The sequence below is a fragment of the Tachypleus tridentatus genome, chromosome 8, assembly GCF_004210375.1.
Source record: "Tachypleus tridentatus isolate NWPU-2018 chromosome 8, ASM421037v1, whole genome shotgun sequence".
In the NCBI taxonomy this organism is placed as follows: Eukaryota; Metazoa; Arthropoda; class Merostomata; order Xiphosura; family Limulidae; genus Tachypleus; species Tachypleus tridentatus.
The window spans coordinates 83280028-83307240 of record NC_134832.1 but is presented as its reverse complement, the minus strand read 5'-3'; the positions used below and the strand labels follow the sequence as shown (position 1 = coordinate 83307240).

The following is a 27213-nucleotide window of genomic DNA, read 5'->3' as shown; positions in this document are numbered from 1 at the left end:
GTTGGCCATTCTTGCTGGCAAAATGCTCAGAATAGGCATTAGTTTGTTGTGGGTAAGAAGAACTAAAGATGCAAGAAGGTTTATCAAAAAGCATGAAACCGCCAATCTGACTAGATAACTATCATCACTATCTCACCTCAAGGCCAGATTAAGGCTTTTATTGGCCTTAGGCTTTTCAACTTATAGAGGCCCCCTCGAAACAGGACCACCACATGCAATACATTTATAGTCATAGCTTGAGGTCTTCTAATTTGTGTGAGGCCCTGGGCTTCAGCTCGGTAAGCCTATGCCTTAATCCAGAGTTTATTGCCATTATCACCATTTCTTAATATCTATGTCATTGGTCTAAACCACTTTAACCATCCAACCAAGTGACAGTTTCTAACCTTTACTATGTCATTCCTGATGTATAGCAGAGAATCTAATTAAACTGAAATAAAAAACAAGATGCAATCGTTCTTTAGCAGCTTTAACAAATAGTTCGGTAATGTAGAAACTGTTATTAATTCTATCTTATTCATAGTCATGTTCTTCACGTTCAACAACATACATACTTGTGAGGACAAACCATAACCATACTTTATCGAACAAATATAGAAGTACGTGGGATTAACCTTTGACAGATATCTCAACATCACTCGCTAGCAGTATTAACACTATAATAACAGAGATATCAAAGGTAACAATATGTACAAATTGAAACAGGAAATAGAAGAATTTCACTTGTTTGTACACCACTACAGTTCCAATAGCTTCAACCTATTACACATAAAGGTAACATAAAAAATAAATGCATAATATCTGTTTAATACTTGTACTTCAGCCAACTCCTCAAAAGACTGTTACATCTAACAATCTTCAGCAGCAACACGGAACACAAACAGAACTTACAAGTAACTTCATTCGGGTTTGGCATTTAAAAGGCCATTCATTAAATCGTTGAGCTACTATATTTGTTAATTGGTACATTCCATCTCCACATCAACCAACCAGTATTCCCTAAATAATGCTTGAGATGACAGTCATGGGTAGACAGTAGTTATATATCAACCTGTGGCTTTAATTTATATTTTCGAAATCGTATGTGACTGTACAAAGAGTGTATTATTTCAAAGTAAATGTTAAGCAGAAACAATTGTTTTTAGATGAATATTGTTTATGCATATCTGCACTCATTTAATTTGATTGCGTATTTCACTAAAACTACTGCTGAAAATCAGTAATTAAGGTTTCAAAAAACGTTGCATATGCAGTGCAGGGGATGTAAAGGATGACATGCTAGGGGGATCAGAAAAGAATGAAGCAAAGGTTCAAGGATGCAAATCTGGGGAATACACTGAATCCAGTGGAAGCAACATTCCTGGTAGTGACAAATACTTATGTGAAAATAAATGAATAATATAGTATATTCCAGTATATAAACATTTCAATTCATTCATTCATTCACCACTCGATTCCATCAAGGAATATAGGGCCGCAATCACTTGCGGATTCTTCAACAGGTGTTTAAGTGAGTAGGTTGTAAGCCCACTGCACCGAGCCGTCCCTAATTTAGCAGTGTAAGGCTAGAGGGAAGGCAGCTAGTCATCGCCACCCACCGCCAACTCTTGGGCTACTCTTTTACCAACGAATAGTGGGATTGACCGTAACATTATAACGCCCCCACGGCTGGGAGGGCGAGCATGATCGTTTTTGTTATCTTGAAATCTTTTTAGTGGTTATTATTATATTCTTGTTGCAAAGCTACATAATGAACTATCCGAACTCTGTTTACCGTGGGGTATCTAAAACCAAATTTTAGTGTTGCAAGTCCGTAAGTTAATCACCGACCCAATGAGTGGCGGTAGCAGTACTTTTCGGCGTATCGTCTGTTATTACCATGAGCAAATCGTCGGTAATACACGTACAAGAAAACTACAGATTTATAACTAATCTTGAGAGGGAAACAAACAACTATCAGCGTTCCCATTTTCTCGCAAATAAAAGTGAACACGAACCATAACATGGCTCGAAAACAAAAATAATACATTCATGTGAAAACAAAAGTACAATGCATAATTAACAAAGTTTAATTTTTTGTAAAGGATTTTATATGGTAATTCAAGTACAGTTTATTAATTGTCGCGATAATGTTTTAATCTTTGTCTAAAAATAGTTTGACGCAATTGTTATTTTCAAATCTTATTTTTAATGGCTGTTTGACGGATAAACAACAACATTACAGCTGTAAAATAATAAATATCAATACTGACATCAAGAAATAGGCGAACGACACATTTTTCGTTGTGCGCATGTCTCCTTTAGTACCTGCGCACATACCTTCCTTTGGCATTTGCGCGCATTATGTATGGGTTCGTTCGATTGAACAGAGACTGAGTTTGTTGGCGGGAGTGAGTGGAGAGAGGCGTATTCTATATTTTTGCAAATTTATAACGGAAAATTGAGCGAAGAGTTAATTTTTCGAGAATCTATCATTCAATATACTTTTATCTGGGCTACTCACCATTTAAAGCTACGAGTCATACTGGCCGAAATGCCAAAGAAGACTGGCAAGTCGAACGATGCAATGGCGTTGAAAATGGGAGGCCTAGGTCAATTTTCAACAAAAAGTAAGTCTAATGTAGGTGGCCAAATAGTAAATGAAAATATAAAATTAAAAACCTAAGTAAAAATTGCTAATGAAGAACTAAAAACTATAACCAACCCAGTGAATGTTACTCAAATTAAAGCTAGAAAAAAAATATATAAAATGACTAATGAAAATGTAAACTCAACTCATGTCGACAGTGTAGTTGAGGCTATATTAATGATGATAAACTAACAACTAATAGCATAAGTGTTCAAAACCCCACTTTGGATATTGAAACAAACACAAATTCTGAACCAGACGAACTAGTTCTGACGATGAAGGCTTCACACTAGTGAAGACTAGAAGTCAGAAAAAACATACACCAACAAATACAGAAATACACACAAAAAATGTATCTAAATTACCAAATAAACGCCATTATCATACCAGGCATACCAGGAAATTACAACCAGCCACAACTAACAAGGGAAATATTCAGGTGTAAACCTAAAACTTACATTACTAACATTAAGCGTCTGTCTTGCTGCGGGCTTGTCGTTCAAGGACCCGCTGACTTAAATAGATTACAGAAAGAATGGCCTTCAGATGCTTTTAAAACAGGAAACCTAACTTTACACTTACCTGGAGCTAGGTCAACACCCAAATTTTTCGTAATCAGGGGGTTGCACCACTCTTATCGACAAAGACGACATTAATGATGAATTAAGTGAACTAAATATAAAACATGTTTCAGTGGAACAAATAATTTCTAATATAACTAAAAAACAACTAACCTAATTAAAGTAGTTACAGAAATACCCAAGACATAACCCATCTAATAAATAATGATATCGCAAATACACAGTGTTACCAGTGCCAAAGGTTTGGACATGTAGCAGCAACATACCAAGCAACTGCTTGCTGTGTAGGCTGTGGAGAAAATTGCCACATATCACAATGTACCAAACTAAACCCCAAACCTTAATGCTGTAATTGTGGGGAAGAACACATGGCAAACTATAAAAGATGCTAAAAATACAAATCAGTTAAGGCACACTTGTACTGATATGACTAAGATTAGAACTAACCATGTCTAATGTTAGGACTTGGGCCTAATGTGTTAACAAGACCTAGATTTGGGTGTACATCATAACAGCAAAATTTGTAAACTTTATACAGTTTCAGGCATTGCTTTAAATTTTGCAGAAATAGATATTAGCTTAACGCATCACACTGAAGGCTGAAACCTGATTGTTTGGGTATCTTGTAAGATCAAGTTATACATGTAACTCACATCTAATAGATCTAGATGGAGATCTAAAATGAATATAATTATCTGAAGATTAAAGAGAAGATGCATTCAGTATTAGACATAGAGGTTTGTCATCATTATCATTGGTAATAATGCCCATCATTTTTAATATAACCAGCCAATTTTTCTTAAGACTAGGATGTGTCTATAAGCATATTTTTAAATACCAAACATGAAGAAATTTTCATGGCTTTGAAGTCTCTGTTCAATTTTAATTACAAGATTTACATATTGATTCAGTGATAAACCTTATGTTTTTATTAATTTTGCCTGACCTATCATAAATTATGATGAGTTTGAGTTTTGTAAAACAAAACAGTGTCCTCTTCCATTCTTTCTGTGAGCCTTGTTTATCCAACACCACCATTCTATTAAGAAAACAAACACACTTTGAAAACATAATTTCTGGTACACATTCAACAAATTTGTAAGAATTGTGAAACTTAAATTAAAATTTGCTCATAATATGAGCATCACAGCAAAAATGATAGCTGGAATTTATATGTATATTATATTTTAATGAACAGGGAAATAATAGTATGATGTCATAATTAACAACTTCTATATAAATTTGTGAAAATCATAAATTTTTTTCTCTTTTTTTTTTCCACATTAGGACTATATCAAGAATGTTTACATTTCATATCTAATATTAAAAAGCATTGTGATAATTTGACCTTGCAAAAAAACTAGTTCCAGAATAAATAGCCATCCATGGTTAGTTGTCTGTACCTGCTATTCATTAATTGTGATGCTAAAGTCAAAGAATGTAAAGGACAAAAGCAAATCCAGTAAGGTATAATTTTTCATAAAATATGCCTAAAATTTACAAAATCTCTTTCCAAAATTGAAAAACATCTATAGTAATATATTGTAGTGCCATCTGTCTGGTTGGAAAGATATTTGTCATTTCTGACACAAACATGCATAACTTTGTTGAAATCTTTGGTAATTTTTACTTTGCATTTGTATACAACACAAGATCAAATAAGTTATAAATACCTTTATAGTCTGTGGACTTACAGCACTAGAAATCAGGTTTTGATACCTGTGGTGTGCATACTGGAGATAGTCTGTTCTGCAACTTTGTGCTTAACTGTAAACAGACTTTCTCCTGATGGAACTAGTAAGCCCAAAATACAACTTTTTTGTAATTAAACCTGAAGTGAAAAAGAATTGTGGAGTCGCATAACTTAGGTTCAAACACAGTTTCTCATTTGTTCAATCCATCAACAGCAGGTCAGTTTTTTTGTAAGAGTATCCAGGTGCCCTCACCCTTTTTTCAGCAAGCTTTATTGCATAATTTGAATAGTTTGAATTCATAGTTTTAACACATGTAGCTAAATGTTATTTGACCATCAGATTTAATACACCTACCTGAAACATTACTTCATTAAAAGTTGTGGTTACTTCTCTTTTGTTTACAAATTCAAGTTAAAAAAGTTTTAGTAATCTTCATCATACAATTAAAAAATGTAAATAACAAAATCTTGTTAAAATTTATTATGCTGCTATAAGTCAGCTTTATGAACTATTCTTTTTTCTTTCAGTTAAGCCTAAATTAATGACTATTGAATCATTTAACTTTGGCTCAAATACATAAAGTCTCATGGAAGTGAAAATATCTGTTTAGATTTTAACCTAAATGATTTCTGAATTGAGCTATTTTGCTGTTATATCATGGAAATTGGAAATTAACAAAAAACCTTCTAAATCAACATGGACACTAAATTGATAAATGAAACTTTAGTTTTTACTTTTTAGACATTTTATCTTTTTCTTTGAGTACATAGATTAATAAAAAAAAATTGAGGTCGTATATAACAGCCTTTATGGAAGTGCAATTTTACAAAAAGACACTGGCTTTTGTCTACAGTAGATATGCTTATTCAGTTATGCAGCGACCACAGTGCATCTGGAGTTAACATTTGTTGAAGTAATATAATGTGTTATTAATTACATCAAGGTATTTTTCATTTAATATTTTAGGTTTACAGCATAACCAAAATTGTCCATAAATTTATGAGTTATCAGCACCCTCATGTGGCATATGGAGAATGTCTCACCCGATGATATCTTACCCAAATATATTTTTATATAGTCTACAATTTTATTTATTTTTTAGTACTTTTTAAGACATCTTGAAACTTTGTTTTAAAGAAAAAATATAATTAGGTATGTAATTTGATAGTTATAGTTTGTATTTTTCAAGATTAGAAATTACACTGTTGCAAAATTAGAAAGAAATGGTTCTATTTCAATAAAACAATTGCCAAACACATTTTTCAGTCAAATACAAGAGACAAAAAAAGATGAGAAAATGAAGATGTACAACAAAAAAGTTTTGCCTAAACACAAAACAAAGACGATGATTCAATTCACATAAAGAAAAACTTAGAGCAGCTGCCCATGGATGAAACATTGTTCATAATTAAAATATTATCACATAAGCTTTAAATCCTTAATTTTATGAGGAAATACTTTTTAAAAAATCCTCAAACTCCCATAATATGGAAACTGTAATTTACGCTCTAGTTCTTTTCTCTTCTCTAATTTATTTTTTGTCCTAAAAATAGAAGGTGTGGTAGAAATTTGTTGTAACATTGTTATTGCTCAAGCAAAGAATATTTTTAAAGTCTTCAATACAAGTAGTTTACAGAGCCATAAACAAGAAAATCAGACCCACTTACCACATGTGCCTCTCACATTCTTCCTTTCACAAATTACCAGTCTTTCTTTCTGATGTCATAAACTATATTTATATGCAATAAAAAGTCAAAGATTTAATCTAACAAATTATATATTATATTACATCATTTTTTCAACAGAGAATTGTTTATTTTCCATCCAGTTCAAACATTATTTCTGTATGAAACATTTTGATGAGCTTAACTAAGTTTCATGTCGTAGGTGGAAAGCCAGAGAAATTATGACAGTTGTAGGACATTGTTTGTTTTCTGTGTTTTATTATTTTGTGTATGTAAGTGTATTAAACAAATCAAAAAAATTTTAGCCTGTTTGTTTCACTGATACAAAACATTAGGCTTAAATTTCATCAAAAATAAAAAAAAAATTTGTAAGATAAAGAAAAACAACAGTACTACAAATGTTTCACAAGGTATGCTTGTGAGCAGTTCATGAGTTACATTATTTGATCATATAATATATGATACAATTTGTTGTGGGATTTTCAACTTTTATGGTGGAATTGTTGGTTGGACACTGTTCAGAGCAATAAAACAAAAATATTTTAGTATAAATTATATTACAATATTTAAGCTACTAATGATAAAATTGTAGTTTTCTCTTACAATTTGCAGTCATTATGGAAAGAACATATGGTAATTTTGATTTTTTTTTCCTTTCATGGTGGTTGTGAGGAGTGTTGAACTCAATAAATGCATAGAGAAAACAGAAGATAATGTATGAAGTTTTCCTGAGAAAAGCTTTTGATATTTATTTAAGAAGTTTTAGAGATTACACAAATGAAGTTTTAATAATTTTCAGATGAAGGAAATTATTTTTTTGTCTTGTGTAAAAACCACTTTGCACTTGAAGCAATCAATACTTTGATTTCATTCTGGTGTTTGTATACAAAAAACTTCTAATGTTTACTGAGAACTTGTGAAATTTCAAAGATACATAAAAACAAAGTCACAGTATGAAAACTAAAGGTCAGTTTGTGGTTACAAACAGTCAATTTGACTGAGCTCGTGGTAAGACAGTTGAAATATGACAAACTTATTTATATTACTGAAAAACATATTTTTGGATTAGTATCTTAATTTAAAACTTATAGAATTATGTGAAATATGTTTAAAATCATATATTTATATATTTACTTACAACACTATTTGTGTTGAGAATAGATTACAAGAAAATCTTGGTAAGGTTACGTCTTATTTTTTTATATCTCAATAGTGCACAGCTGGGGTTACTGACGAGGAGAGCTGATTTCCAATGAACTGTTCTAAATTGGTGAAAACTGATGTATCAGATGATAAGCTTGGCTTCATGTTTTTTCTTGCTAAAACATATGGTATGTATATATGATAATGAGAAAAAGAGTCAACATTATTCTAAAGACCACTGTCACTCCTTGTTCCATCCCTAATTGTTATGTAACATAATACATTCCACTGGTGGGAACTTATTTAATGTTACATCATCACTGTTTACAAGGAAGGGATGGTAGGAGGATGTCAACAGTACAATGTGGAGTTGGTGTGATAAAAATTCTATTATTGTGATACAGTATTTTAACAGAAGGCTACATCAAAGTCAGGACCATTATGTAATTAATTTGAATGTATGATACAGGGCAGCTGTTCAGATTAAAATCTACTTAGTGGACAACCACAAAGACAAAAACAATATTTTCTGCTATCCTTTTATACTGTTTGAATCCACATAGAACAGATGAAAATCAACCCAGTAATAGATATTGAAAATTAAATATACGGTTTTACATTTTTGCTTGAAATCTTTTTTTGTTGTCTTCAGTTGAGTATTGTTGTTGGTTAGTGATATTCTTGGCTGTAATCCCAGTAATACCTCATGATAGTAATTAGCTTTGGTGATTTAGGATAGACTTAATTCTATTTAATGAGCAAGCAATGTAAATTAATCTTTAATTAAAATGTAATGACAAAGCTGGTACTGATAAAAATAGATTTATAAAACAAACTTACTGGTACTGGTACCACAAAAAGCCATAATAATTCCCAATATGTTTTGTATATCTTGATAAAAATTTCATCAACTGTGAATAATCATTAAATCATTTGTTGAGAAAAACATAATTTTTAATGAAGTCTCTTTCACTGCAACAGTCTGAATATGTGGAGTCACAAAATTGACTACTGTGGATGCAAAGTGATTATCATATAGATTAAAAACTTAAATCATCTGAAATTTATATTTAAACATCATAAATAAACTTGAAACATTTTAATCAGTAAAACTAGACTGTATTTTATATTGTTCTACCCAAACTCTGTGTGAAGTTTGTCAATATGACCAATCTTGTAATCATCAAAATAAATGAAAATTATCATTCTTTTTTTCTATAATGACTTCAGATTGTAACAATGAACTACATTTGTTTATTCGAAATAGCTTTTTTTGTAGCAGTTTTATTGCTTTCTGAACTATGTCTAACTTGTATACCTATCAAACAGGTTGTAAATCACTCACATTATCCTAATGAACTACATAATGCAAGAGCTACTCACACATTTATTGAGTGTACCTCAGGAAAAATTGACTGCAACCACAAAGCAATAATTGCCAGAGTTTCCATACTATAAGTTCTAATATGTTTTGTGTATATTCACAAAAGTTTGCAAGCTTTCAGTAAAATCTCAAATCTTTTGTGCACAAAATATATATTTTTTAATTTTGTACATATACTTGTTCATGAATGGATGTGAAACAAAACATTGTTCTTTCTGTGAAAAGCTTCAGGTTTCATTTGTATAATGCAGTGGTTCCCAACCTTTTTTATGCCCTGCAACCCTAAAAAATTTTAATATGCTCTTGCACCTCTCACAATAATTATTTAAGAATAAAGCTGAAGTTGACCAAAACAAATGTTATCTCGCACCCATGGTTGGGAACCACTGGTATAATGTCTAGAATTTCCTAGGGAAATGTCAAATATATTACTTTCAGTAAAACTTTATATTTTGATTTTCTTTACTCTTAAACTCTGTGAATTTGTCCAATTTTGACAAACCTTGTTAGCCACACAACAAAAATACAAATCTGGCTTATTTTTTCTTTCTTACAATCTGAAGTCATTTTACAGAAAATAGCAATCATTTAACTCAAATAGCTTTTAAAATTTGTAACAGTCTACATTCATGTATACGTAATCACAATGCTAGCCAAAAACCTTAGGCCAATGAACATAAAGAAAAAATATGCATTTTGCACTGTTAGACTCGACCACTTCTTTGTGTAGATCTTCGAAAGATGAAAATAAGAAAAGGGGGAAAAAAAAAACTTTTTTAGCATTTAATAGGGAAAATGTGAACACTATGAAATTAGCCTAAATACTAGCTGGGCAAAAGTTTAAGACCATACCAAAAAGAAGTCCTGAAGAGGGTAGGAAATGCCCAACAAGAGTTTTCAGTAGCGAGTTGCACAGCTGTCATTATGAGTAACTTCTAACATTCGCTTTGGCATGGTCGATATAAGCGTTTGCACAAGACTGGCTGGAATGTTTCTCCAAGTGGTGAAGATGGCTTCACGAAGATCATGCACTGCTTGGAAATGACGTCCATTTCTATAGAGTTACCTTTCCATCCACTCCCATACATTTTCAGTGGAGTTCAGTTTGGGTGAATATGCTGGATGGTCCAAAAGAATCGTCATTTTCCATGAAAAGGTCCTTTGTCCTGTGGGCATTGTGGATTGCAGCATCGTCCTGCTAAATTTTGTTACGTGTTTACCAATTAACACACATTTTAGTATGGTCTTAAACTTTTGACCAGCTGGTATTTAGGCTAATTTCACGAAGTTCACATTTTCCCAATTAAATGCTCAAAAAGGTTTTTATTTTTCCTTTTCTTATTTTCATATTTTGAAGCTCTACTCAAATAAGTGGGTTGAGTCTAACAATGCAAAAGGCGTATTTTTCTTTACGCTCATTGGCCTTAAGATTTTGGCCAGCAGTGTATATAGTTTCGTTGCCCTTGATCTATTTCAACATAAATACATCCACCACACATGTTATAAATAAATCGGGGAACATATAGCTCATGTTGTCATTATAAATGATGTTATACATGAGATGTTCATGAATGTACATTGTGGTTTAATGTTTTACTTTATGATGTTTTTGTTTTTCACAAGTGAACATGAGTCAGTCAGTAATGGTACTTTTGATATTACTTGCCCCTGAAAATTAAAAAAAAAGTAATATATCACAATTTGCTTCAAGAAACAAGTTTGATGGTAGTTATAATGTGTAAAGCCGTCATCTGTGAAGTTGGTTAGAAAGGATTTTAGATGTAACAAAGTATTTGTCTTTATTATTAAGCCTGTATGGTTCATCAGCTTCTATATTAAATATTTCAAACCTACTAGATTGACAAGTAAGATCTATATAATAGTGCATGTAATGTTACATCAGAATAAAATTAATAACATAAATCATAACATCCTTTACTGGCCCAGACAGGTTTCTAGTAAAAAAGAGTATTGTCATATCGTGACATCTGTATCTATTAATAAATGTAGTGCATCATGATTTAAATTGTTATGCATTTAAGGAACTGTTAATAGTTAATTACTTTGTAAATGTAACTTGCTGCTCTAACAGATGAAAGAAGTTTGTAATTTTAAAAATATTTTGTTCATATATGTTCATATTTGTGTAAAAGTTATTTTTTACTGGTCTTGTTGAAGATTTGATGTTCCAGTGAGGAAAGAGTTCTTTAACCCAAGCCAATGTGCACAAATTGTGGATTTTATTTGGAAGCGGAAGAGATTCAGTAATAACGCAAGAGAATCTTGTGCATTTGGCAAGTGCAAAAAAAAATCTAATATATTTTAACATAATATGCATTTAATTTACTTTGTATAATTTACTATGCATCAGAATTACTGAAAAAAATTCATAAGCTAAATTTATACTTTTTGAAAATAAATTTCTTTATTTTGAACTGAATCATTAGATAATCTGGAAGAGAAAACTGAATTTTTTCAATTAATTTTATAAAATATGAAGTTATTTTATGTATCATGCTTATGTGTTTTTCCTTGCATTTTAAAATAACATTTAGTGATGAGTTTATAATAATTAAAATGCATGTAGTTAGCTTTTTCCGAGAGGTGCTAAAAGTATAAAATCATGTTAGTAGTTATTTATATGCAAAAACGGCTCGTTTGGGCTGAGAAAACACTTTACATAGAAGAGCGAACAAGAGCTGTTTTCTCAGCCCAAACGAGCCGTTTTTGCATATAAATTTCTCAACAAGTGGGTTTCTCGTCATCACTGATGTTAGTAGTTACTGACACGAACAGTAAGCTACTAAAATTTACATTAAGATAGAAACATGAGCTAAACATAATTACAAGTAAGAATCTGAATTTTTTTAACTTTTTGATTTACTGATATATCCTTAAATTGTATAGTCCAGCATGGTCAGATGGACAGGGCACTTGAATCAGTCTCAGGGTTGCAGATTTAAATTCCTGTCAAACCAAACACGCTTGCCTTTCAACTGTGAGAGCATTATAGTGTAACAGTCAATCCATTGGTAAAAGAGTAGCTCAAGAGTTAGTAGTGGGCAGTGATGACTAACTGCCTTCCCTCTTGTCTAAATTAGGGACATCTAGCACAGATAGCCTTCAAATATTTAGTAGAAATAATGTTAGATCTGTTAATTAAAAGTTAGTGTGTATTTTTAGAGCTAACATTTAAATGTCATAAAATACCCTTTGGGTTATAATGATTTGTACTTATCACCATTATATTTAGTTTTGACCTTGCACTGACCAGCTGCTGATTTATTTTTTCATGCACATATAAAATCCCAAGATGAACGTCCACCTGAACTTTTGTCACATAAAACTTTACAATTTAAATTTAGAAACTTGTATTTTTTTAATGTAGTTTAACATAAGACTGTGTGTACTAGAAGTTTATTTATCACATGATGTGAACCGTCAATGAATCTAATTTTATATAGCAAACTGACTAGAAGTATGTAATATACATAAGTTAATACACAGAAAATAAGAACCTACAATTATTAGAATGTACTGATTGATCAATTGGCTACCTTTGCTTATTAACACATGATAATATCTCATAAGTTTCAACTGGATAAAGTTTGTCCTAAAGTTTAATAGTGCTGAATAATATTCATAAATATAAAAATTAATAGACATAACTATATTGTACACAAGTAATCAATGTTTCTATTAAAATATTTCCCATAAAGATCTGTCTGTGAATTTCTAAAGCTGTAAATGAATCAGTTTGAGTGAAAGTTTGAAAGCTATTTTCTGGCAAAACTTCATATTTTATCTATATTTTTCAACTCTAATATTAGTAGTAATGAAATTACCAATGTGCAGTGAAATGAAAAACTGAAAAATTTGAAATAGAATGAACAAATATGTTTTTTCTCTCTGAATGCTAGGTTTTCTATTTTCTTAAGTTTCAACTTGGCATTTTCCCATACTCTTCTTTTAATTTTATGGTTTTACTGTCTGTACTTAGAACCACTGTCTCCTGTCAAAAGCTCAGGAAGTTGTAATGCTGACACATTAACTGATGTATGAAGAAATAGCAGTACATCAGTGGAAAACTAAAGTTATGATAATAGTATAATTATGGTGTTAGAAAAACATACCAGTGGTTTGTTAAATATATAATGAACTATTTAGAGTTAACAACTTAAGAAAAGGAATATTTTGTAATATAAATAGAAACAAGTCTGGAGAAAGACACATTAAAACACAACATTGAAAGATACAGCAAAGCAATAGCTTTGCAAATAAGCAAAAACTTTGAAGACTTGCAATTATTACTTTAACTGCATGAAATGAAAATAAATCTTGTAACCAAACACAAATTGTTAGTTTAATTAAATTTTAAAATCTTGTAATAAATATTATATTTTGTACGTTATTCCCCTTGGTGTGGATTCTAGTACGTGGTGAGGGGGCCTCCCAGGGAAGGTTGTTCTTTCAGATCACCTCCTTTGGCATCTAAACATCCATCCACGTGTTTGCCATGCATGGCAACTCTTGAAGGGGGGAGAGGATCCTGGTGGTTTAGGGGTCCAACCCTAACACACCACTTTGGCCTTGAATTCCTGTAGATGGGCAGCCTTTGGGTGGTTTCTGTTGGGTCAATCGGCTGGCTCACTAGGGTTAGAGTCAACCAAGTACTAGTGTTGGAAGTTCTCAATGGGTGTTGTGGACATTGGATCTGATGCTGGTCGTTGGGTATAGTGCTCACGAAACTCTGGCGTTGCTGCAGTATCCTTACTTGACATTGTAGTGTGTCCCCTCGTAGGACTCCATTGTGAGTGGGGTCAGTGGGCACTGAAATTTTCTTTTTTTCTCATGGATTCTCCAAATAAAAAAAATAAAATAGTGAAAAAATAGTCAACAGGTAAATGACCATGTCTTGAAGACTCTGATCAGCAATCTTCAGCATCTGTACCACCAGTTGTATCTCATTTTCTCATCCTACATTCTCTTTCAGAAAAACCTTTAGGGCAAATGCCCCATTTTTATTCAGAAGGAACTAGAAAAACTTGCTGGCTCTCCAAAGTCAGTAAAGAAGTTTTGATCTGGAGACATATTGGTTGAAACATCCACATCCCAACACAGTGAACTCCTTAAATTCAAAGGCAATTGGGGATATATACCTGTTGAGGTTACCCTTCATGCTACCTTGAATTCACCACGAGGAATTATTGTTGAGAGGGATTTCAAGAAAGTCCCTGAGTCAGAGATTCTTGCTTGTTTCTCCACTGAAGGAGTTTCTGCAGTGAGATGCATCTCCACTTGCAAATTTGCTGACAGATATCCTTGTTTTGACATTTACATCACCACATGCTTCTGCCACCATCAAGGCAGGTTATCTAAATTATAGTGTACAGATCTCTCTGTCCCTCCAAGAGAATCTTTCTCAAAACAAATGAAAAGCCTTTTTACCTCCATGGTTAAAGTTGATGAATCAACTTATACACCCAACCCTGTTCCTCCCATACATTCCAACAAACCACAAGATCCACATCCTTTGGTTCCAGGTACAGGCATTTCTTCAGATACATCTTTTTCTCCCAACTGAAGATGCAAAACAATCATTTGTTCGGGTCCTCAGTCACCGGAATCCCCTTCCAACAACAAAGACCTGCCCAATTGACCCAGGGCAGGCTCCATGGAGGTCAATACACCTCCCCTGAATAAGGACAGTAAAGAAAAAAGATGTGGTCGTAAACAGAAGGGTTCTCCAGTGACTTTGCCAACATGTCATTAAAAATGGCTGCCTTGATACAATGGAACTTCATTGGTCTGGCAGTACATCTGTTGGACCAGATGATGTTCACTATGACATGCTGCGACATCTACCTCCTGCTTCTCTTGATATTCTTCTAATATTTTTTAACCAGATCTGCCAGAAGAATGTTTTCCCTAATGCATGGCACCAGGCTATTATCTTACCTTTCTCTAAGCCTGGGAAAGATTCCTTCAACCTACTCTCCAATTGCTTTGATGAGCTGTCTCACTAAGACCTTAGAGAGGATGGTTAATGCTTGTCTTATTTGGTTCTTTGAAACAAACAACCTCCTCTCTCCCACCTAGTGTTGGTTCCGACAGCAGCACTCCACCATGGACCACCTAATTCGACTTGAGACGTCAATCAAAGAAGCCTTTCTCAAACAACAACATCTTGTATCAATATTCTTTGACGTTGAGAAGGCTTATGACACAACATGGAGGTATGGCATTTTTTGAGACCTCCATATATATGGGTTATGTGGCAATTTACCCATGTTTATTAAAAATCTTTTAACACACAGGAGATTACAAGTTCATGTGGGTTTGACACTTCCCCGTTTTTTTGTACAGGAACTTGGGGTCCCTCAGGGCTACATTCTGAATGTCACACTTTTTAGTATAAAGATTAATGCCATCACTGAACAACTCCCTCTCACTGTTGCAAACAGGCTCTATGTTGATGACTTTGACATCTCATGTCAGTCATCAAACATGAGATATATCGAGTGGCAACTACAAACTGTCCTCAATCGTGTATTGAAGTGGACCACGGTGAATGGCTTTAATTTCTCTCTAAAACTGTTTGCATGCACTTTTGCTGCCAACGGGGTATTCACCCTGATCCTGAACTCTATATTGGTGAAGTTTTGCTGTCTCTGGTCCCTGAGACCAAATTCTTGGGGCTTATATTTGATTGCAAGCTGATCTTTATACTACACTTAAAGCAGCTACTGGTCAAATGCACAAGAGCACTGAACATCCTCCATGTCCTCTCTACCACCAGTTGGGGAGCAGATCGATGTTCTATCTTAAAGAAAAATCGTGCTCTTATTTGATCGAAACTCGACTATGGATCAATGGCCTATGGCTCTGCCAGACCCTTGGCCTTAAAGATGCTGTACCCATTCATCATCAACAACTTCGACTCTGCACTGGGGCTTTCTGCACCTCCCCAGTTCAGAGCTTGTACATAGAATCTGAGGAACCTTCTTTGCACCTTTGCCATTTGCAACAGTCTTTACTATATTCTTTGAAACTTCGTTCCTTACCAAAGCATCCCACCTGGGTTGTGTTTTCCTTCCTCGGTGGGCCATACTTTTTCAGAACAGATGATATCCCATTGCGTCTTTTAGCCTTTGCATCCAGGTGCAATTGGATGAATTGGGTCTGTCCTTGGATAACATTGCAGAATCCACTAGTCAGCCCATCCCACCATGGCTTCTTACAGTTTCCAACAGTCACCTATCTTTAAGTCATTTGAGAAAAGCAGATAATCCCGATTGGAAGTACTGTTTTATTTACTGAACATCTTTTGAACAATCTTTTCATTCCAATTTATATGGATGGTTCCAAATCAGGTGACTATGGGCTCTGCCATGGTTTGTTTTGGTTTTGTAGTTGCATGCAGAATCCCCTCTACAGCTTCTGTGTTCATTGCTGAACTGTTTGCCATTTCTTTTGCCCTGGATCATTGAAGCTAAGCAGTACTTCAACTGCACAATTTATACTGACTTGCTTAGTTCTGTACTGGCCTTGGAATCAATTCACATTGGCTCAAACCCTGTTCTCGCTGATATTCAAAACCGACTGGCCCATTTCTCATTAACATTTACTTCTATCCAGCTTTTCTGGATACCAGGCTACGTTGGTATTCGTGGGAACGAATTTGCAAACATGGCAGCTAAATCTATCTGCTCTGTCACTATCACCACTGTGCCTATTCTGTACATAGACTATGGTCCTGTATTCAAGACTCGGGTTTGTGCCAGCTAGCAGTTGACTTGGAACGAGCAACGCAGAAACAAGCTTTTCCGAAATAAAACCCTATGTTGGACTTTGGTCATCTTGCTTCCGTAAGGATTGAAAGGAGGAAGTTGTTCTAACTAGACCAGTGATGGCGAACCTTTAAGAGATTGCGTGCCTCAATTGTGACCCAAAATTATTTTGTCTATTCGAACGTGCCAGGATTTTCATAAAAAATGACAGTTACTTTCCAATAAAATAACAACTTTTTGATGAGTATCTTTATTTAAAAAAAAGTTGAATTACAAAAGTTTCAATGAAACTAATAAATAGCCTTGTCTTAAAATTTGTAGATTTTGTCTTGAATTTTATTAAATCAATGCGATCTCTGCTGTTGTGAACACTTGGATAATTTGTTAATTGATGATTCATATTTTGTTGATTTGAGAGCAATGCATCCAGCACTCAGTTCATCTGTAAGCTTGTTTCTTCTGTCTGATTTGATGAAATTCAAAGTTGAAAACAACTGCTCACAAGCGTAAGATGATCCTAACAAAGTAAGAAGAGCTATTCCAAGTAATTTCATTGACTTAAAATTAATTGGCAAAGAATTCCACACTTTAAGAATTTCATTTTCACAACTATTTGCAACATTTTCTTCCAAGATCCCTCCACTCTTTATTTCTCAAGTGTTTTATGCAGGGCACAGAATTTACCGTTTTTATTCGCTTATAAGACGGGTCCCAACTTCACCTGAGAGATTGTCGATATTCTGTTTAGACTCGTTTATAAGACGAAGGAAGGAAAGCAGGTAACGAGAAAAAAGTGAAAAAAATGGAAATTAATAGAAACCTAATTTTGGGTTTCGTATACGATATTTCGATTTCAGATTAGAAGGAGAAAAATAGAAGAGATAGAAAAGTGAAAATAAATGAATAAATCCAAACTCGGTGTTCAAGCGTTTAATGGAATTTCGTCAACTATTTTATTTACTGTATGATAAATATTCATATTTAAAACACATAACAAAGAACAATCTAACGCACAACATATTTCAGTATCAAAGTACGTTTATGCTAACTTTTAAACCACATTTCTTCAAAGTATTAAAAGAGTTTACGCAAACTGCACTTTAATAGAACACAGCAAATCAGTATGCAAGTTATGAAATTCAAAAGCCTTCAAATTATTCGTTGTCGCTATCTCCAAACAGTTCATAAAACTGCTCCTCGGACAATCCATCATCGTGGAGGTCACATTCCTCCGTGTTCTCCTCCTGCTCTACGTCATCTCTGCCGCCGATAAACTCACTGAAAAGTTCATCATTCTCACTGCCGTCAATGGAATTCGAAATTCCGCATTTGAGGAACGATCTGATAACCATATCTGACGGAATCTCGTTCCAAGAGTCCACAATCCACTGACAAACTGTAGCTAATTCCGTCGTTTAAGGTTTCCGCTTCGTCAGCTGCTTCTCACCGTTGACCATCCATTCATTCCATTTCTGCCTCATATGCACCTTGAACGGTTTGTTGAGACAAACTTCCAGTGGCTGGAGAACTGAGGTGCATCCGCCTGGTATCACACACTGGTACGTTCTGTTTCTCTTCAGCTCACTTTTCACAGAGTCCAATAAATGTGCACGAAACATATCCCACACAAGCATGGACTTTCCATTCAGCAGTGCACCTGGTCTCTTGAACCATACTTTTCTTAACCATCCGAAAGTACTCTTTCATCAACCCAGCCCTTTTCCTGAACAAACACAATGATATCCTTAGGAAGCTTTTCCTTGGGCATTGTCTTTCTCTTGAACACCACTGCCGGTTTCAACTTGGTACCATCAGCAAGACATGACAAGATAATAGTAAAGTGTTGTTTCTCCGCTCCAGAGGTCTTGATAGACACAGTACTAGCCCCCTTCACGTCAACCGTTCTGTTGCCTGGCATATCAAAGAACATCGGTGTCTTGTCCATGTTTCCGATAGCTCTCAGGTGGAATTGCTGACTCTTTTTTAAGTCGATCACGAACTTGTGAAAGTTCATCACCTTGTCTTCTACATCTTTGGGCAGCTTCTGAGCAATGTGCGTGTGCTGTCGGAGGCATAGACCATGCCGATTCATGAAGCGCGTGCATCATCCGTTCGACGCCTTAAAGTCAGCATGCCCCAGCTCCTTGGCAATCTGCAACATTCGGACTCTGATGGATGGTCGGGTGATGACGTAACCATTGCCCCGAAGATCCAAAACCCATTCTTTAAGTTTACTCTCCATGTCTTCGTAAGGTGCCAGCATGGGACGCATTTTCTTCAAAGTCTTGGAGGAAGTGTTTCAGTAGTTTTCTTCCTTCATTCTCCAATCCCGGACCGTTTTCTCAGTTACGCCAAACTCCCGCTCTGCTGCACAGTTGGAACTTCCTTTAGCATACTCAACGACTTTCAGCTTAAATGATACATCATATGAGTTTCTCTTTCTCTTCTGTGACATGATAGTAACGGTAAATTTTTGCTGTTTATTAAATACCAGTAGGTGTTGACAACAAGGTACTTACCAACAGCAAGCTAGTACCGAAGCAGCCAAAGCAGCCAAGTGTTCGGGAAGAAACCGACAAGATGCTAAAAGATGTGTCTTTATTGATTCTTCTTCGTTAGCACTGTGGATGCATTGTGCTTACCGGTATGACGTTATAGGGAAAAACAAAGTCCCGCGCCCTTCAACGAACAATGCGCTGACTCACAATCACAGATCTAATAATAACAAGATAGCTCACTTCCCTATTTTCACTGTCTGAAATATCTGCACAGTTCTGAGTGAACTAAATTTATTTTCTATGTCTGTAGATCTCGCCTACAAGACGGCCCCCCCCCAATGTGAGCCCAAAATCTCGAGGAAAAATCCCCGTCTTATAAGCGAGTAAACACGGTATTAGTCCAAGTATAGTTTTACTGAAATTCTACCAGCTCCATTTCTAGAGTTTTCAAACCCAACCAGTGTAGACAGGAAAGATAGAGATCTTCAAATTCAGTTTTATCGGGAAAGGTAAGAAAATACAAAGTTTTTTCTATCTTTCGAAACTGCATAAATCTGTTACTAAAATTCTCCTTTGCTACTGCGATAATGCATGAAAATTCTTTGGAGATTTTCTGTTTGCTTAAGGAACAGTCTGCAAATGTTGTCGAGTTTTCTAAATGCATTTTCAGATTTGGAAAATATTTGAGTTCCCCACCTTCGATGTCTTTTTCAAAAACTTGCAATTTTCTCTCAAATACCTTTATATAACAGAACATTCTTTCTGCTGTTTTTCCTACTCCTTGTAGTTTTGTGTTCAGTGCATTGAAGTGTGATACAAAGTCTGTAAAAAACATGAGGTTATTAAGCCAAGCCACATCAGTGAGCTGTGGAAAGTCTTGTCGTTTTTCATGCACAAAAAATCTAATTTTGTTCAAGCAAGCAGTAAATTTTTCCAGAAAACGTCCTCTGCTCAACCATCGGACATTGTTATACATAATTAAAGTACTATATTGTGCTTGAACCTCATCAAGAAGTGTTTGAAACTGACGAAAATGAAGTGCACGAGTCATAATGCAATTCACCATTTTTGTAACATCTTTGAGTATATCATCTAATTTTTTGCTACTTTCTTTTGCACAAAGAGCTTCTTGATGTATAATACAATGAAACTGGATGACTAGATGTTTTATTTTGTTCTCAAACAACTTTATGAAACCAGATGTTGACCCAACCATACATGGTGCTCCATCACTAGTGATCGAAACTGTCTTTTCTGGCTTAATACTTTGTGTCAAAAAACATTCCATCACAGCATTGTAAATACAGTAAACTCTCATTGTAATGAAGTCGTAGGGACCAAAGAGAATTGTTCGTTACAAAGGAAGTTCGTTAAAAAGGATTTTTTTTTCATTCACTAGCCAAGTCTGGTAATGGTAGGCCCTATAACTGATGGCTGTTGCAGTACTGGTAATTGGATGAAAGACTCAGAAGTCACACATGTGTAAACACTTAAAACACATTTAATGAAATTCAAAAGAACAATTAACAGCACTTGTAAAAAAAAACATAAAAAAAAAAATAACATTCATAATCTAGACATATGTAATTATAATGTACAGGATACAAACACCAGCAAGAACGTCTAACTGGAGTCACTTGAAATATTGCACAATGCTTTTTTGCGAACTGCTGTCCCTCTGGCACTTGGTCACAAAACGCTCCATCATGTTTAATTGAGAGATAAATTGTCCTGCGTTAGCCTGGTGTTCAAGATATCTCTGAAGTTGCAGGCACATCTCACGAGCTGCAGAATGTGTTGGGATGGGGGGTTCCTCATTGTCGTCATCTTCACTTTCACTGTCATTTTCTGGTGTTTGTTTATTTTGCACCATGGCCACAATATCACTGTCTGTCAGGGGCGCGCTAGTGATCAGATCATTATCAGCAGTATCGTAGTCCTCTGCTGTGCCATCCACCATAAACCCAGTGTTATTCAGCCGTGTCAAGAGCTGGGCCAATGGTATGTCATCCTCTGGGTCCTCATTGTTTTCTGCTGGCTCTGGAGAGGAGAAGCCACAAGTTCTGAAGCAATTGGCTATGGTTGATTGCTTTACCAATGACCAGGCAGAGCGTAGCAGTCGCATGGCTTCAAGCACAGTAACAGTGAAAACACTTTTATTGTCTATTGAATCAATAAGACGCTGTAGCAGTAGGGTGCGGTAATGATGTTTTAGATTAGCGATGATGCCTTGGTCCATGGGCTGTCTTGCTTGTGGTATTGGGAGGCAGGAACACCAGCTTGATGGCCTTAAGTCCAGTGGGGTTGGAGTGGGTGGGGCAGTTGTCAATTATTATAAGGACCTTTCTTTTCTGCAGCACAAACTTTCGGTCAAGTTCTCTCAGCCACTCGGTGAATAGATCTGATGTCATCCAAGCTCGCTTGTTGGCTTTGTATGGTGTTGGCAGGGTTTTGACGTCTTTCTTTCCTAAAAAAAAAAAAAAAAATGTACATGGTTAATGTCTTGAAATTAAAAATGAAACATTTACATGTCAATAATCTGAAGAAAATCATAAAATAACAACTCCTATAGAAAACACAGGAAAATATTTTTACTTGCTTTTGACACTCACCTATGACAAGTAAAGGAAGCTTCTCGGTGCCGTCCATATTGGCGCATACCAAAACAGACAGCCGCTCCTTCTTCGCTTCCCGCCGTGACAGGAGTCTCCCTTGATAACAAGAGACTTGTCTGGCAGAAGTTTAAAGAATAAGCCAGACTCATCTGCGTTGAAGACATCCCGTGGGCTGTAGTTTTCTAGCAAGTGTGGCAGTGTTGTTCATGTCCACTGGTTTGTTTGCTCTGGTTCTACACTACCAGACTCACCACAGATCGTACAAAATTGAATGTCGTGTCTTTTTTTGAATCGGGTTAACCACCCATCACTCATGCAAAAGTCAGTGATTCTCATTTGATCAGCAAGTTTTTTTGCCTTTGCTTGCATAACAGGCCCAGAGATAGGAACATTCTCTGATCTAGCATTTTTGAACCACAGAAGCAATGCCGCTTCAAGGTCAGAATGTTTTGCAGTTTGCATGCGTTTTCTATTGGGACAAAAGTTGTCTCGAGAAGACAATATGGCCTCTATTTTTCAACCATGTTGACAAAGTGTTCAGAGGCACATCAAATGCTTTTGCTGTTTCTGTTTTTGTTTTAACATTTTTTCAACTTCTTCCATTGCTGCAATTTTAGTTTCTATCGATACTAGCTTGTGCTTCGCCATGATCAATGATTAATGATCTGTTTAATTTGACTGTGATTAGCCTTTTATAGGCTACAGCATGCAGGCTGCTCAGGCGTAATCTACTCAGGCCATAATCTGAAAATTTTATATCGAAGCTAATTTTTGCTGGGAGGGCGGGTGAGTTGGGGCGGACAGGGGTTTAAAGTGTTATTGACCATAATTGTTGTAAAAACATTGCTAGGCTAATCTACTACCCCATCTGCAGTCTGCTATTTCTCAAGTGTAAGATTTTGATGGTGGCAACACACATTGTTCGCCGGAGACTGACTAATTGCACTTGCTAGCGGCATAGCGGGTGGTCGGCAGCCAGCAGCGGTGACAATTAATTTAGGGAAGAAGAGAAAAATAAATGACTTCGTACCTGGTTCGATACAAAGGATGTAATATTGATGCTTTTCACACCCTAGGGACTATAATTATACATCGTTACAAGCCGACACTTCGATACATGCAGTTTTGTTCAAGGGCTTTTGTTACTATGTATTTATATGGACAGTTGGCTGGACCAGTCAACAACTTCGATACAAGTGATATATTCGGTTCTAGCAACTTCGAAACAATGAGAGTTTACTGTATCTACTACTTGTGTTCTTCCGGGTAAAGAAATCAGTTTCACCAATTCTTCCCTCATGGAGTCACCAACAGCATAATGCAAAATTACTGCTAACCTTGCATGATTATTTATATCCGTACTCTCATCCAAACACATGGGGTAACAAGAAGCCTTTTGTAAATCAGTACGGAGTTGTTGATTGACATCATTTGCCATACGTAAGATATGATCTTTCACGGTATTTCTGCTGAGTGGTACCTCACAGATTCATTGTAAAATTTCACGTTTATTTGAAAAATCACTAAAAAGGGAATCACTTCCAGCTAACATAGTCGTTTTTATGAAATCTCCATCAGATAGAGACTTACCATGTTTAGCGATACATACTGAAATTTGAAAGCTGGCCTTCATCAAATGATTAGGTTTAGAAAGAAAGTTTCCAAGATTAAGACATTGTGAATGATATTTCCTCAGTTTGTTTGCAAGAAATTCCTCCTTTTCTGTTTCATCAAGTTCAGCAACATTTTTGTGGTTGGTTTCAAAATGCTGTTTGACACTTGAAGTACGACACACAACACTTTCACCACATAAAATACATAACGCTTTTCCGTTGCGTTCAGTGGTTCCAAATAATTTTGTCCAATTTTCTTGAAATAATCGTCCACTATCCATTAGCTTTGCCTTCTTTGCATTCATTTTTGGTATAACTTAAACACACAAAAGTAAAGTTTAATGAAACAAACTTTTAAAAATTTACTTAAAGAACAGTTAAATATTTAAACAAATTAAATTGGCCCGTTTCGTTAATGTAGCTTTTTTAATGCCATGATGATGTGGAGTGCAAAATTTAAAACTAAAAACGATTGGTTGAAAAATATTCTCAAATTAATCAATAGTTTATAATGTTTTGCATTTTTAGCTGCATTTAGCTTGTATTATATTCAAATTTTCAATAAAATTACAAAGAATGATTTATGACAAGTTTTCTGTGTTTTGTATAAAAATACTGCAGAATAATGACTGCAGAATAATAAGTAACCGATATAATTATTTATTCATGTTGGTTGAAGACCAATACGAATAGATGTAATGACTTACGATGCCACCCCCATCATTCAAAAGGTTCGACATGCAACCTGCAGGGATAATATCCCTAATATATTCCTGGGATATATTATACAGGGTGAGCCAAAAGTAGGTGGACAGTAAAAAAACATTTATTTAGAGATCACTTATACGTACAACTATATGTAATAAGACAATTATATTAATGAAAATAAAATGTTATTTATTAACGCAAATGCTCAAATTGTTTTCCTTTTTGATTTACACAGCTTTGAAGTCTACCTCTTACGCCGACAACCATTTTGCACAAGTCACTCTGGGCATTAATTTCTTGAAATGCATCTCTTATGTAATTTTTAAATCACCGACACTTCTTGGTTTTGACTATAAACTTTTTCCTTGAGTACTCCCCAAAGAAAAAATCCATAGGGTCAAGTCCGTGAACGTGCCGGCCAATTGATTGGACCTCTTTGACCAATCCATTTCAATGGAAATGTTTCATCAAGATACTCATGAACCCCTTTGGAATAATGTGGAGGGGCCCAATCTTGTTGAAAATAAAAGTCATGTAAATTAGGTTGTTGCTGTAACTGGGGAACAACTTGATTCCTTAGAATTTGGAGATACTTATCTCCTGTAATTGTTCCATCAAAAAAAAATGGTCCATAAACACCAGAACTTGAAATACCACCCCAAACATTGACACCAGGCTGATTTAGCTGTTGTTCTAATGTTAAATGCATGTTCTCACTATACCAGTAAACACAATTATGTCTATTGACATGACCAGATAATTTAAAAGAAGCTTCATCACTCCACACAATGTTATCTAAAATTCCTGGGTTTTCTGCAATCTTGTTCAGCATAATTTCACTAAATTGCAGTCACCTGTCTGGATCATCCTCCAATAAGCCATGAATTAGTTGTGGTCGATTGGGTTTCAACCCAATTTGCGTTATAATTCGTCTAATAGAGGTTTGTGGTATGTTCAATTCCATAGAAGCTCTTCTGGTGGATTTGTTTGGACTTTGAACAAATGCATCGGCAACACGTTGCTTATTATTCTCTGTACAGACTGTTTTGGGTCGACCAGTTTTAGCAGCATTAAGGATTGAGCCAGTAGCGTCGAATTTGTCACGGATACGGTAAATGGTTTGTCTTTTTGGAGCTGGAGTATCAAATGTTTCAACCCACTTTCTCCTTACGGTTTCAGTATTTTGAGATTTCCAATACTCTTTTAACACCCATATTCTTTTATCTGTATTTAAAGTATTTGACATTATGGGTTCTATTAACAATCTAAAAAAAAAGAAAACATTAAATTAAAACAAATGTAATTATATAACACAAATAATATAGTTGCAACATAGTTATAATATACAATTGCATTAATATAACCAATACATAAACCTATTCCAAATGCTGTCCACCTACTTTGGCTCACCCTGTAGTATTAATCTAACCCGAAGTAGAGACAAGGGCTGACGTTAAGGTGCATTAAACTGGGAACAACGATTTCCAAGGCTTTACCGATATCCAATCCTTCTCATCAATCCTACCGGGAATATCCCTAGTTCTAGTGTTAGCTACACTTACGTGCATTGCCTCCTCTGCACCACGAGGAGGACCTGAAAATCGAAGTACTTGAACCCTAGTGCTCTCAGGTCATGCCACCTCATAATTACTAAGCTCGCTACATACTTCTTAGCAAAGATGCGGGAATCCTATCACGTGCCAGCAATCGTGGCCTTGCGTGCCACCTCTGGCACGCATGCCATAGGTTCGCCATCACTGAACTAGACTATGCATTGATCACAGTTTTTCAACTCATCATTTTCTTTTATCTGGAACTAATGCACCAGTTTGTAGTCTATGTAACACTCAGATCACAATAAGCCACATTTTACTTTCTTGCCGTTGTTATGACTCAACAACGGCGCCATTTTAAACATGTTCTGCACCAAGGTTTGTCCATAACATTAGACAGTGTTATTGGTGATGGTGACACTGTCCACCTTGATAAAGTTTATAGTTTTTTAAAGGCCATTAATTTTTTAATGCCATTTAAGTTTTATATTAATTCATTAAACCTTTTTTATTGTGGTTCTTTTTTAAGAGACATCTCTTTAGTTCGATTTCAAATTAGAAAATGGCCGTAACATTAAATAACTCAACACCAGGACTGGAAAGGCCAACTTCAGGTGACTAGTGCTGCTGTTTGAACTATCCATTAGTTGTCCTGGTAAGTTATTACAATTTTGCTGCATGTTTTTTTAACACTTTTATTTCTTTACTTTTTTATAATTGCTGTAATGACACAACCTGGAACCAGGACTGGAAAGGCCAACTTCAGGTAACTGACGGTGGTTTTTGAACTTGCCTGTCAGTCTTCCTGGCAGGTTACCATTATGTACAGAAAGTCCTTTATTACTTTCTGTAGTTTCTCTCTTAACATTGTAGACTAGATGTTAACATTGGTTTTATGCTATTTATGTTTTTCAATGCTGTTTTGTTTTACCTTCATTTCCTTTTATGAATTTTACTTCAGCCATGTGAAAAAATTAGGACACCCTATGAAAGCCTGTGTATTTTTGTAACACTTTTGGATATATATATCTTTAATCTCAATTTTAACAATACTAAGAGATTATAAGAATATAAATAAAACTCTGTAAAACTGAAGAAAAGACTTTTCAAGATCTTCTAAATATGTCATGCTACAAAAATGCATATTAGAACTGAGGAAAAATTTCGGACACTCTACCCCCTAACAGCTAGTGTTACCGCCTTTGGCTGAAATAACTGCAGTGAGATGCTTCCTGTAGCCATCTACCAGTCTCTGACATCAGTCTGAAGAACGTTTGCTCCACTTCTCAATTCAGAATTCTTTCAGCTGCAAGATGTTTG

The 27213-nt window shown here is 35.1% G+C and overlaps 1 long non-coding RNA gene across 2 annotated transcripts in view; it reads left to right on the top strand.

Moving 5' to 3' along the window:
• The first annotated feature begins 2336 nt into the window (after window positions 1–2336).
• The window catches only part of LOC143222806 (uncharacterized), a 63600-nt gene continuing 38723 nt past the window's right edge, over window positions 2337–27213 (top strand). Inside the window, exons 1-3 of one of the 2 annotated variants that reach the window (XR_013012492.1) lie at window positions 2337–2609; window positions 7803–7920; window positions 11295–11410. This is a non-coding gene — a long non-coding RNA (uncharacterized LOC143222806). Of the gene's footprint in view, window positions 2610–7802; window positions 7921–11294; window positions 11557–27213 lie in introns of those variants that run through there. The other variant, XR_013012491.1, reaches the window with a different exon arrangement.